Source organism: Orycteropus afer, unplaced genomic scaffold, assembly GCF_000298275.1.
Source record: "Orycteropus afer afer isolate SDZICR_OR568_19922 unplaced genomic scaffold, OryAfe1.0 scaffold00053, whole genome shotgun sequence".
NCBI lineage: Eukaryota > Metazoa > Chordata > Mammalia > Tubulidentata > Orycteropodidae > Orycteropus > Orycteropus afer.
Window position 1 is genome coordinate 1,210,713 of NW_006921640.1, and position 14,126 is coordinate 1,224,838.

At 41.5% G+C, this 14,126-nt stretch overlaps 1 non-coding gene across 1 annotated transcript; it reads left to right on the plus strand.

The window, feature by feature from the left end:
- The first annotated feature begins 13,219 nt into the window (after positions 1 to 13,219).
- Positions 13,220 to 13,292, plus strand: TRNAV-CAC. The gene has a single exon. It is a non-coding gene; the product is annotated as a tRNA-Val (tRNA).
- The last annotated feature ends 834 nt before the right edge of the window (positions 13,293 to 14,126 follow it).

A 14,126-nucleotide genomic window follows, 5' to 3' on the forward strand; every position in this document is an offset into this window, starting at 1 on the left:
AATTGCTGGATCATTGTGGTTTTTCTATATTAACTTTTTGACATTATAGCTCTTGAAAGTAAGTGTTATTCCTCCATTTTGTAGGTGAGGAATCTGAGGCCCAGTGAGGTTATATAACTTGTTCAAGGCCACAGAATTAGTGAGAACAAGAAACAAAGTTTGGATCCAGATCTGTCTGATTCCAGAACCCCTCAGGCTTCTCTTCCTCTTAGGGGATGAGGTTTTTAGTCACAAATAATCACACCAGAGTTTTTATGCTGATAGGAAGTGGGCTTACCAAAGAAGTGCTATGGCCTCATTTTGGGAGCAGATAGTCTGGCCAGGTTGTACCATAAGCAGTGGTTGCTTCCCACAAATGCTATATTTTATTAGTACATGATGTACTTCTTTAGCAATAAATTCTTTTTCCACTGGATATTTTAAAGTCTACTCTAGTATTTTTGTGGTTTCTATGATGTCTCAAGCTTTTGCCTGGACTCCAGCCTCAAAAAAGTCAAGTTTTCTGACATATAGTCAAACTTGAGTGGGATGTGGCAGGAAGTGAAAACTCTGGTGAGAAAGGCAATGCTACCATTGATAGGTGGACACTAGATCCCTGGTCTGATCCCAAGGAAATCCTGAGGACATGGAATGGTCTTAAGCCTAACAACAGTGACCATTTATGGAACTTTTGCTGCTTACTAAACACTTTATCTAGCTTGACTAATCTTGCACTCATTCTACAAGATGGTATCACCCCCATTTTACAGCTTGCAAAATAGAATCTTACAGAATCTAAATAACTTGCTCTGCTATTAATGGTCCCAAAGTCCGTGCTGTGCTCATTCTGACTCACTATAGGGATACATGCACTGGCCGGGCATGCAGATGGCTGGGGATTCCTGCACAGGTGGATTACTCTCCTCTCAAGGAAAAGCCAGGGTCCAACATCTGGAGTAAGAGAGCCAGGCCAGCTGAGCCTGAGGATGGAGTCTGTGTTGCTGGTAGGTGGGAGATCTGGGATACAGCTAGTGCCCTGTCCTTTGACTATTTCTGTCTCAGTTTAATCAGGGCTTTACCAACCATCAGTCATGTCAACACATCTAAACAATGCTAAGAAAGGCACATATTTGGGAAAAAGTGTCCAAACAGTAATACCGCTTCTGTCTCTCATGACCAAAGGGTTGGATCCACGATGGTTGTACAAGGTCTTTTAAATCTCAGAGTTCCCTCTGAAACCTGTTAACCCTTGGAACTTATAGGCTAAAAGCCCAGTCATCCAACACCCCTTAGCAGGCTCCTGCGGAGCTATCCAAGGTCCTGCTATAACTTTGACCCATGCTCTGTATAATCAGTTGGCCTGACATCTCTTTACACTGTGTCCTTGGCCTTCTGGCCTTTACTGACTTTGGACCTCACCAAATCTTGCCTGCCTCACATAGCATGCTATCCCCTTTCATTTACTTTCTAGGTCCTGCTGACTTTAGCTCACATGATCTAGTCCACTGACAGCCTTGAGTACAGCTTATAAGCTGGTCTAGGGCTCTCTCTTAACTACTGATCAGCACCAGTCCCTGCTGATCAGCACCTGACCCAAATGTCCAGCCTTTCATATCACTCTATCCCCTACTTCCTCCCACAATCCATTTACATTCTTTGGTGATTATTTCTTGGAATCTGGTCTTCTTTGCAATGTATTGATTTTTGTACATTCTTTACTGATCCCATGACCAGCCATTTGTGAAATGTTTCTTGAAGTTAGAGAAAAAAAGACATTCTTATTCAATAAGGTCCATGATTTGAGTTGAACTGTGACTCTGTCCCATCATGTGATCACATCTACTTTATGTGTCTTGAAACATGAAATTGACCCTTTAAAGCACACTGATTAGAAAACAAGTTTCCATTGAATTTTACCACTTTGCTTTCTCATGAGAACCAGGGTTCTGCTGTTCCAGTCTTGGAATTTCCACTGACTAGCTATGGGACTCTGGCAACTCATGTAAGCCATGCATTTCTTCACTCAGTTGGGCATTCATTTACTTTCTTATAAAATATATTAAACATATACAATGCATCAAGCACTCTGGTAGGTGCTGGGGATGCTACAGGGTGTAGAATCCATGTATTTATGTTTCCTTAGTTCTTACATAATATCCTTTTTCTTTCCCAAGATTTCATCTATGATATCTAAAGTTGATTCTGGGAAACCAGTATGTGTGTGGTTGAACTGAAAATAATATGGTAAATTATTGCAGCAATAAGGACAAAGTGCCAAGGATACAAAGAAACAGAACAAGCAAATCTGCGCTTGCTGTTCCCTCTGCCTAGAATACTTCCTTGCCAGGCACTTGTATGGCTCACTCTCTCACTTCTGCAGTTCTTTGGTCAAATATCATCTTACCAGAGAGGCTTTACCTACTCACCCTACTTGAAATAGCAATCCTCACCCTTACTTCTGGTCCTGCCTGTCTCTTCCTCTTTATACTTTATTTTTTCCTTAACATTTTCCACCACATGGCAGGGAAGCATATTCTCATCTGTGGTGTGGAGCACTGAACTACTGATCTCTGCAATGGATTGAATGGTGGCCTCTCAAAACATATGTCCACACCCTGACCCCTGGAACCTGTGAATGTGACCTTATTTTGGAAAAGGGTCTTTGAAGATGTAAATAAGTTAAGATATTGAGGTAAGAACATTCTGGATTAGCTGGGTGGCCCCAAATCTAATAACAAGTGTACTTATAAGAAAAGGAAGAAAAGACACAGAGGAGAAGACTATGTGAACACTGAGACAGAGACTGGAATTATGTAATCACAAGCCAAGGAACACTTGGAGCCACCAGAAGCTAGAAGAGGCAAGGAAGAATGCTGTCCCAGAACCTTCAGTGGAGCATGGCCTTGTTGACACTTTGATTTCAGACTTTTGGTCTACAGAAATGTGAGAGAAAAAATTTTTTTTTTGTTGTGTTAAGCCACCAAATTTTTGTGGTAACCACAAGATACTGATACAATCTCTATGATCTGCATAGTAATCTTCAGGTCAAACAGTTTGGAAATTAAATAAACAGTTAGTGCTGGATATGATATTCAACAGTGAACACCTTTTAACGACTCATCAATAGGCTTGGATTGGGATGGAAAACAAGACATTAGGCATTCTACACAAGCCACACTACTCAAGCATGCATAGAAAGCGATGCCCCATGGCTGTCTCCAGTATGAAGAGAAAGACTTATGGCCATCTTGCCCATAGTAAGGACACAGATGCTTACCAGCTGTGGTGGTTATGTTTTTGTGTCAACTTGGCTGGGCCTGGTTGAGTGGCTGGGCAGCTGGATGTAGTATTCCCCATGATGAGACTGGTAATCAACTCCATGGTGGAATCTACTGTGAGCAGCTGAATAGCTGCCTTTGGGATGTGGTCTGCTTCCTGTATATAAGGAGAAGCTTTGAGAACGGTCTCTAGCCTATGGCATGCTTGGACCCTGCATGTAGCCCTGTCATTGCTCAGCAGCCAGCTCTGCTCTGCCGACCTTGGGACTTACAGTGGACTTAAGTTAATGGCCTGCCATGTGGTTTGGTAACATCGGAACTGTGCCTTTTTACTTGTCAACCTTGGGGCTTCTTAGCCTCAGCAGCCAACAGCTGAGTGAAGAAATGCCTCTAGCTCCAGTGCGCCAGGAGCAGGAGGCAGAGCTGGACCCCAAGGTTGAGGGGCTTTCATCCAGGCCCTAGAGCCTGGCACTTTGAACTTGGACTTAAAGCCTCCAAATTGTATGAATAAACTCCTGTTTGTTAAGGCCATACTATTTGTGGTATATTTCTTGTCAGAGTGGCACCAGGTAACCAGAATACCAGCCTTACCTACAAAATAAAAAAGAGATCCAATTTAATTGTAGTATTGCTTGTAATAGGAAAAAATTGGGAAGAACTCAAATTTCTGTAAGCAAATACTTATATAAACCATATTATTGCCTTACTTTAGAAACTATGTGAAACTATATATAGTACTATACCTCTAAATATACCTATAATCAGTTGCTATTGAGTTGATTTCAGCTCATGGCGACCCCATGTGTATCAGAATAGAACTGTGCTTCACAGGACTTTCAATGGCTAATTTTTCCAAAGCAGATCACTAGATCTTTCTTCCAAGGTACCACTCAGTGGACTTGAACCTTCAAACTTTGGGTTGATAACATAGTGCATTAATTGTTTACAACACCTAGGTACTATAAATATCCTATATAAGAATGTAAATACAGTGAGAGAGCTCTCTTAGAATGCACACTACACTGATGATGTGGTTACCCTTGGGGAAAAGGATGGGTCTTAAGCAATGGTCAAGCTTATTTATTTATTTATTTTAACATCATCTGTTTGCTTGATTTTTAAAATGAGGACTTGAATCATTAAAAAAGGTATTTTTATTGAAATAATGAAAAGAAGGATAAAATATAGACTCATTTGAGAGTGTGACATTATGATTTCTTGTGGCTTTTTACTCACGTTGGTAGGGGAGAGATTCTGCTCTTCAGTGCTCCAGGCTCAGAAATGTTGCCTCTACTGTGAGTTCTTCTCTTTGGTTTCTTGTCATTTTGACAGAAGCTTGACACAAAACCTGTAAACAGACAGAGCCCTAGAATCTAGTGTTCCTTGGACATCAGCTTTCAAACAGTGCTGTGCTGGCAAACCAACGAAACACTTTCCCTTTATCAAGACTTTTGGAGGCAACTTGGGGTGCTGATCCTTTCTATAACATACCTCCATCCTGTTTATGAGGAACAGTCAGTAACAGCCCCCACCCCATCACACACCCACCTCCAAGGCCACCCAGTTAGGCCCCAAATGAAAATATCTATTCCAACCTGTGTGGCTGGTGGATGTGGACTCATGAGCTACAAGTGGGAAAAAAAGCCATAGGCCTTGTGCTTCCCTTATCTCCTGCCCCAACTCTGTGGGTCATAAGGGCCTCAGAAAGGGTGGCAGCTTTTCACCCCTACCAGAGACAGTGGGCATGGCATGTAGGCTCAGATTGTCCAAGAAGACAGGACATCTGGGATCAGAGAAAGAATATTGAGAAGAGAAAAGGACTTAGGCTATTGCATTGGAGTGAATTCTAAAACTGTGTGAGTGTGTGTGTGTGTGTATTGCCAGTATCAGTTGCCATTAAGTTGATTCCAAAATGTGGTGACCCCATGTACATTAGAGCACCCCATGCTCTATAGAGTTTTCTGGAAAGTAGATCTCCAGGACTTTCTTTTGAGGCTTCTCTGGGTGGACTAGAACCTTTTGGTTAGAAGCTGGGAATGTTAATGTTTAGCATCACCAGGAAACTCATATATGTATTATCTTTTAATGTATACTATATATACTATAATATATGAGACTATACTGTTATAATATGGAGAGTTCTGGTAGCATAGTGCCTAAGGCACTTGACTGCTAACCAGAAAGCTGGCAGTTCAAACCCACCAGCCACTCCTTGGCAGGAAGGTTGGGCAATCTACTTCCATAGTGATACTGCCTCAGAAACCAAAGGAGGGGTCACTATGAGTCAGGTCTGACTCTATGGCACATAACAACAACAACAACAACAACAGCAACAACATACTGTTAATAGTCTCAACTCATTTTACACTTTGCACTAAAAGATAATAATGCATGGATTGACATATTAATAATATATATGGTCTACTATGCTGGGAATGACAAATTGAAAAGGAATGGCGTTACATTCATCATCAAAAAGAACATTTCAAGATATATCCTGAAGTGCAATATTGTCTGTGATAGGGTAATATATGCCTATGAAGAAGACCAGTTAATACTACTATTACTCAAATTTACACACCAACCACTAAGATTAAAGAAATTGACAATTTTTATCAACTTTTGCATTCTGAAATTCATCAGACATGCAATCAAGATGCATTAATAATTACCGTGATTGGAATATGAAAGTCAGAAACAAAGTAGAAAGATCAGAAATTGGAAAATGTGGCCTTGGTGATAGAAACAATGCTGGAGATTGCATGATAGAATTTTGCAAGACCAAGGACTTATTCATTGCAATGACATTTTTTTCCCCCCCAGCAATGGTGACTATATATATGGACCTTGCTGGATGGAATACTCAGGAATCAAACAGACTACATCTGTGAAAAGACAAGGTGGAGAAGTCAGTATCAGTCTGAACAAAGTCAGGGGTCAACTGTGGAACAGACCAATAATTGCTCATATGTAAGTTCAAGTTGAAGCTGAAGAAAATTAAAACCAGTCCATGAGAGCCAAAGTACAACCTCAAGTATATCTGAACTGAATTTTAAAACCATCTCAAGAATAGATTTAGTACATTGAACACTAATGATTGAAGAACAGATGAATTGTAGGAAGATATGAAAGACATCACACATGAAGAAAGCAAAAAGTTATTAAAAAGACAAAAAAAGAAAGAAAAGACAAAAATGGATGTCAGAAGAGACTTTGAAACTTTCTCTTGAAACTAGAGTAGCTAAAGCAAATAAAGAAATGATGAACTAAAAGAGCTGAGCATATTTCAAAGGACATCTTGAGAAGACAGAATAAAATGTCATAATGAAACGTACAAAGAACAGGAGTTAGAAAACCAAAAATGAAGAATATGCTCAGCATTTCTCAAGCTGAAAGAACTGAAGAAAAATTTGAAGGGTTGAGTCACAATATTGAAGGATTCTATGGGCAAAATAAGGAGCCTGGTGGTGTAGTGATTAAAGCATTCAACTTTGGTGGTTCAAACCCACCAGCAGTTCCATTGGAGAAAGATGAGGCCAACTGCTTCCGTAATGATTTCCAGCATTGGAAATCTTATTGAACAGTTTTACTTTGTCCTATAGGGTCATTATGGGTTGGAATTGACTTGATGGTGGTAGGGAGTTAGGAGCAAAATATTGAATAACACCCAAAGTATCAAAAGAAGATAAAAGGAATAAACAGTGTCACTGTACCAAAAAGAATTGTTCTTCATTCAGCCACTTGAGGAGATAGCATATGATCAAAAACAAGTGACAGAGAAGAAAGTCCAAGCTGCACTCGAAGACATTGGCAAAAAACAAGACTCCAGGAATTGTTATAATATCAATTGAGATGTTTCAACAAATGGATACAGATGCAATACTAGAAGCATTCACTTGTCTATGCCAAGAAATTTGGAAGACAGTTACCTGGCCAACCGACTGGAAGAGATTCATATTTGTGCCCACTCCAAAGAAAGGTGATGCAATAAAATGTAGAAATTATTGAACAATATCTATGATATCACATACAAGTAAAATTTTGCTAAGATAATTAAAAAAAAAATGGTTGTAGCACTACATCAACAGGGAACTGCCAGAAATTCAAGCCAGATTCAGAAAAGGGTGTGGAATGAGAGATATCATAGCTAATGTCAAATGGATCTTGGCTGAAAATGGAGACTACAAGAAAGATGTCTATCTGTTTTTTTTTTTTTTTTTTGGACTATGCAAACGCATTTTATGCTGAGCAAATAATCTGACAAGCTGGGCCAAATGAAGAAGAACATGGCTTCAAGTTTAGAGGAAGACTCATTAGCAACTTGAGATATGCAGATGACAAAATTTGCTTGCTGAAAGTGAAGAAGATTGGAAGTACTTTCTGATAAAGATCAGATTACAGCCTTCTATATGGATTACACCGTAACATAAAGAAAACAAAAATCGTCACAACTGGACCAATAACCAGCATAATGATAAATGGAGAAAAGATTGAAGTTGCCAAAGATTTAATTTTACTTGGACCCACAACCAATGCCATGGAAGCAGCAGTCAAAAAATCAAATGATGCATTGTATTGGGCAAATTTGCTTCAAAAGACCACTTTAAATGGTTAAGAATCAAAGAGGTTACTTTGAGGACTAAATTGTGCCCGAACCACACCATAGTTATTTTTAATTACCTCATTGCTTGTGAAACCTGGATACTGAATAAGGAAGATGAATTGATGCCTTTGAATACGGTGTTGGCAAGAATATTGAATATACTATGTACTGCCAGAAGAATTAACAAATCTGTCTTGGAAGAAATGCAGCCAGAATTTTTCTTAGAAGTGAGGATTGTGAGACTTCCTCTCGCATACTTTGGAAATGTTATCAGAAGGGATCAGTCCCTGGAGAAGGATGTCATGCTTGGTAAAGTACAGCATCAGCGAAAAAGTGGAAGACCTTCAATGAGATAAATTGACACAGTGGCTGCAGCACTGGGCTCAAACATAGCTACGACCGTGAAGAATGTTGCAGGACTAGGAAGCGTTCTGTACTGTTTTGGGGCTGATGAGTTGGAACTGACTCAAAGGCACCTAACAAGAACAACAGTGATATTAATATATGTAAATCTATAGTTATATATTGGTGGTTCAAACCCACCAGCCACTCCTCGGAAGGAAGGTTGGCCAATCCTACTTCCGTAGTGATAACTGCCTTGGAAACCCAAGGAGGGGTCACTAGGAGTCGGGGCTGACTCGATGGCAAACAACAACAACATAGTTATATATTATTACCTTTCAGTGCAAAACATAAAATGAATTGAGACTGTAACATGGGCTTTGTCAGTGAATAAGTCATATTTGTAACTAGTGTATGAATTGATGTTTAGCCAAATGATACAATGCTGAAAAATTAAGCACTTTTCTCAGAAAAGTCATATAGGCCTTCAAGTCTTTCCCCACCCCTCTCTTCTGTATATAAGTACTTTTCTTAGCAAATGCTGTATCTGCAGAAATAAACCCAGTTTAGGCCAGAACTGTCACAACCAAAGGAGACATGGCAATCACATGGGATGTGGTATGCTGGGTGGGACCCTGCAACAGAAAGATCTTAGTCAAAAGCTAAGGAAATCTGACAAAACTGTGTTAATCAGTTAATAATGATGTATCAATATTGGTTTATTAACTGTGACAAATATAAAATACTAATGTGAAATACAATGCTAGTGTGAAATATACAATAGGAAAATTTGGGTAGGAGTGTATGAGAACTCTATGTTCTATCTTCACAACTTTTCTGTATCTCTATCCTATAATAAAAAAATTATTAAAAGAAATCAGAGTAGCCTCGTTTCATTAACGTTCATGCCAAATGAGCGACACATGTGCAGAATACAGTGGTTAAGTTCTCAGCTGCTAACCGAAAGTTCAACGGTTTGAACCTACAATCTGCTCCATGGGAGAAAGATAAGGCAATCTGCTTCTATAAACATTTCAACCTTGGAAACTCTACGAGGCAAATCTGCTCTGTTCTATTGGGTCGCTATGAGCTGGCATTGACTTTATGGCACTGGGTTTGGTTTTATAATGGATTTATTTGAAATAACATTTGTGAGTGCTTTGGCATAAAATACTTTTTTTTTTTCCCCCATGTTCTCACATGGGGAGCTCTGGTGGCGTTGTGCCTAAGGCATTTGACTGCTAACCAGAGGGCTGGCAGTTCAAACTCACCAGCCACTCCTCGGATGGAAGGTTGGGCAATCTATTTCTGTAGTGATACCAACTTGGAAACCTAAGGAGGGTCACTATGAGTTAGGTCTGACTCAATGGCACCCAACAACAACAACAACAACAACACGGTGACCCCATGTGTGTCAGAATAAAATTGTGCTCCACAAGGTTTTCAGTAGCTGAGTTTTTGGAATGAAGTCACCGGGACTTTCTTACAAGGTGCCTCTGGGTGGACTCATATTTCCAACCTCTTGGTAGCAACCGAGTTCATAAGCTATTTGCACCACCCAGGGACAGGGCCACAATTTGAGAAATATAGATGAACATGGGCAAAGACCTAAACATTTCTAGGGTAAAGTCACTAGGAAATTGCTGGTATTCCAGGATAAAAACTATGTGAGTGACTTGTATTTGGAAAATGATCTGAGGTCCTAAGATGAAGGAGCCACACACAGAAGCTATTCATTTTCACTTATCCATGTCCTTACACTAACAATTGCTTCAACCAGAAGAAAGATACTAAAAGTCCCAGGTTGTGCTTGTGTTTTCTGGCCTTGACCCCTGGCTAATCACTGAGCTCATGCTTTCTTTCTTTTGCTCCTATTTCTCTCCCACTGTCACTTTTGCCTGGTCCAGCCCACACAGGATGCAACATCTTCAAGGCCATGAGCTTTGGGGTAGGGGGAGGCCCTGTAATGGAATTTCAGACTAAACTTCCACAGGCAAGCTACCTTCTCAAGGGCACAGACGTCTCAGGCAGCAGCCACAGCTGCCCAGGGGGAGCCAGAGGTTCTAGTTGATTGTTGTACATTCAAGGGGATGGGCTTGACAAATAGCTTACTCTGGGCAAAGGCCTACAGCCCTGTTCCCTAGGGCTTAGCCCTGAAGGCACAAGGACATTTTCAGGACCACAGGCAGCTGGCAACATTTTATAACTGCTGGTTTTGTGCCATTGACATTGTTACTTTGGGAATAAGGGTTTGTTTTATCAGGCGGTGACTATCGAGCATGTCGCAAATACCATCTGCATAGTGCTTTGTAGTCTACAGAGTGCAGTCACAGATCTTATTCCATTTGATATGCACAGTAACAAGGCAGGAAAGATTTGATTATTCTTACCTTCACCTTACAGATGAAAAAACTGAGGCTTGGCAAAATAAAATGACTTGCCCGTGGTTACTTAGCCAGTAAGTGGTGGAGTTTGAATCTGAATCTAAGCCCTCTGGTTTCCAAGACTGCTTCATGCTTTCATGAACTCATTTGAGTCCCACAACAACCCTGAGAGGAGGGGCTGGTGCTTTTCATTTCTCAGGTGAAAGTGATACCCAGAGGCCATGCACTGTCTAACATCACACAGCCAACTGGTGGCAGAGTTTACTTTAACCAACTCTCCTGACATCAGATACAGGACATTCTTCCCTCCAACATACTATGTGGCACAGTACATCTGAGACTTGGTAGGTCTGGGACCAAGTGCCTGCCATCCATGTGCTTATAATCCAGCTGTTTGTGATAAATAGTGTCTAGAAGGATGGGGTGACAGATGGACGTGTCCACACTGGTTTGGAGACTTGCTAATTCCATTCTTTGCCCCAGGGACCACATCACTTCAATGAGCCAGGGACTATGCTGGCTTCAGCTCTTGGGCCCACAAGTGTGGGGATATCTTGCTTTTCACCAGATATACTGGTGGTGGTGGCACCAGATACACACTGGTGGTAACCAGTCCAGAGAGGAAACATGATTCATGAAAATAAGAGCATGGGTTTGAGAGTCATATAGATCTAAGTTCAAATGCTAAACATGAACTAGCTCTGAGCCTCAGTTCCTCCACCTGTAAAATAAAGGCAGTAACACCTACATTGTAAGACTGCTTTAAAGATGAAAAGGAGATCACATATATAAAGTATCTCACACTGCACTTGAAGCATACAGTATATGTTTCAGTGTTTAATAAATTGCAGCTGGTATTGTTATGCAGGGGCCCTGGTGGTGCAATGGTTAAGCACTTGGCTGCTAACCAAAAGGTTGGTGGTTCAAAGCCATCCAGTGCTCCATGGGAGAAAAGGCCTGGTGATCTGTTCCCATAAAGATTATAGCCTAGGAAACCCTATGGAGCAGTTCTACTCTGTCACATTGGGTCACTATGAGTCAGAATCAACAGCACCAAACAACAACAGTAGTAGTATGATTAGCATGGTGGGGGCTGAGTGTCAGGACTAGGGAGGAAGCTGGGAAGAATTTTGAGAGTATATGCTGGCCTTTGTGGCTTTGAGCACACCCTTGATGACTCATGTGGTTCCCTGCACCTCTGTTCTCCCTACTTGCTGACCTAGGGCCAATGCAAGGGCAAGCATTAGAACAACTAGCTGTGTGACGTTGGGCAAGTTACTTCACTGCTCCAAATCACCTTTTCCAAGCCTGCAAAATGGGGATATTAAAAGTACCTTCCTCACAGCATTGTGAGAGTCCACTGGGGCTGTGCATGTAAAGTCAGCACAGTCCCTCAACACCTAACACACTTTCCATGTGTATTAGCGAATGTCATTACACTCACTAGGTTCCTCATCAGCTCATGTGCCAGCTCAGTGGTTGGGCCCTGGAGATCCCATTGAAAGGACTGAGGAGCCTTGTCTGGAATTAGCATCGAGAGTGCCATGACTAATTCAAGATACATGCTAAAAGTGGAATGGGAGCATAACATCGATGAATATGCCATCTCTAAAGCAGATGATCTCTAACACCCTGTTAGTATAAAATTTGACCCTTCTACTTTGAGGATCAGTTGTTTTTCCATTGATGAGGGGATTGGACTGGCTGAGCTCTGAATTCCTTTTTAGCTCCATCATTCTAGGAACTCAATGACTCCATGCCTTGGCTGAGCTCAACATTACCCAAAATGCTTCTCTCCAAAAAGTTGGCTGCCGTAGTGGACAGGAAGGAAATCAGCTCACTCCTGGCTCCCTTCTCTCGGGGTCCTCTGGGAACATCTCCACCATTCAGCAGGCAGTTCTGGATTGTTTGTGGAGCACCCTTCCAGTTTGCACACACATACAACCCTTTGAGGGCTGAGCCCTTACTGCATGGGCCTGGGGTCCCAGCCTGACAGTGAGAAGTGGGTCAAACCTCTCTCTGATGTGCTTTTCTCCTCAGAAGCAGCGAGGGACTAGAGGAACTTTATCTGTATTGAGACAGCTGTTGAGTCTACTCTTGTGTCTGTGACACAGGATGCTCAGAGCTGTTCAACCTTAAGGAGCAATGGACTTTGACCACCAAAAGGGCCTATAAACAGCACTAGTCATCTTCCCAAAGGAAAGAAACACTGAAAAGGAAGCCTTATCTGGAGAGGAGAAGAATTAATATTTGCTGAGCTCCTACTCTGTTGGAGTTTCTCAGGATACAAAGAAGAACAAGAAGAAATTTACTCTCTAGCAAGTGTCTTAGTTACCCATTGTTGTTGTTGTTATGTGCTGTCAAGTCAGACCCGACTCATAGCGACCCCTCCTTGGGTTTCTGAGGCAGTATCACTATGGAAGTAGATTGCCTAATCTTCCCTCCAAGGAGTAGCTAGTGGGTTTGAAGCACCAGCCTTCTGGTTAGCAGTAAGTGCCTTAGGCACTACTCAACTAGAGTGCCCTAGTGCAGCTATAACATAAATACCACAAGTGGGCGGCTTTAACAAACATTTATTTTCTCACAATTTAGGAGCCTAGACATCAAGATTCAGGGTGCTAGCTGTACCCGTGGTTTCCGTAGTGTAGTGGTTATCACGTTCGCCTCACACGTGAAAGGTCCCCGGTTCGAAACCGAGCGGAAACAGCTTACTTTAGGAGCTCTGGTAGCATAGTGGCTAAAGCACTTGACTGCTAACCAGAAGGCTGGCGGTTCAAACCCACCAGCCACTCCTTGGAAGGAAGGTTGGGCAATCCTACTTCCGTAGTGATACTGCCTCAGAAACCCAAGGAGCAGTCGCTATGAGTCGGGGCCGACTCGACGGCACATAACAACAACAACAACAACAACAAGCTCTAAGAGAGGGCTTTCTGTCTGTGCTGACCCCAGGAGAAGGTCTTTGCCTCTTCTCAGCTTATTTCTTGGTTCCTTGGAGATCTCGTGTGACGTGGCATCTATCTTCCCCCATCAGTGCTTTTATGCTCAATCTGTTCTTTTATGTCTCAAGAGAGATTGACTTAAAACACACCCTACACTGACACTGCCTCATTAACATAACAAAGAAATCCCATTCCCAAGTGGGATTATAACCACAGGTGTATGGGTTAGGATATATAACAAATATTTTTGGGGTATACATTTCAATCCATAATAGCTAAAAGGGAGGCTAAAATGTTGGTTATTGAAATTTTGATTTATTATTTTTTTGGTCTGTCTCTCCTCCAACATGACTATAAGCTGCAGGAGAGGAGGCATTTTGTTCATTCTGTTCACCAAGGTATTCCTTGGAACTGACAGTATGCCTAGCACATAGCAGGAACTCAATAATATTCATTAACTGAATAGAACAATTACAACACCACAGTGTATGAATGGAAGTATGATCAATGTGCTGAGAGAATGACAGAGAAAATGGAAGTCAGAGTGGTGACAACTGGACAGAGATTTTAAGGTTGTGTAGGAGTTCGTCAGGGAGTAACA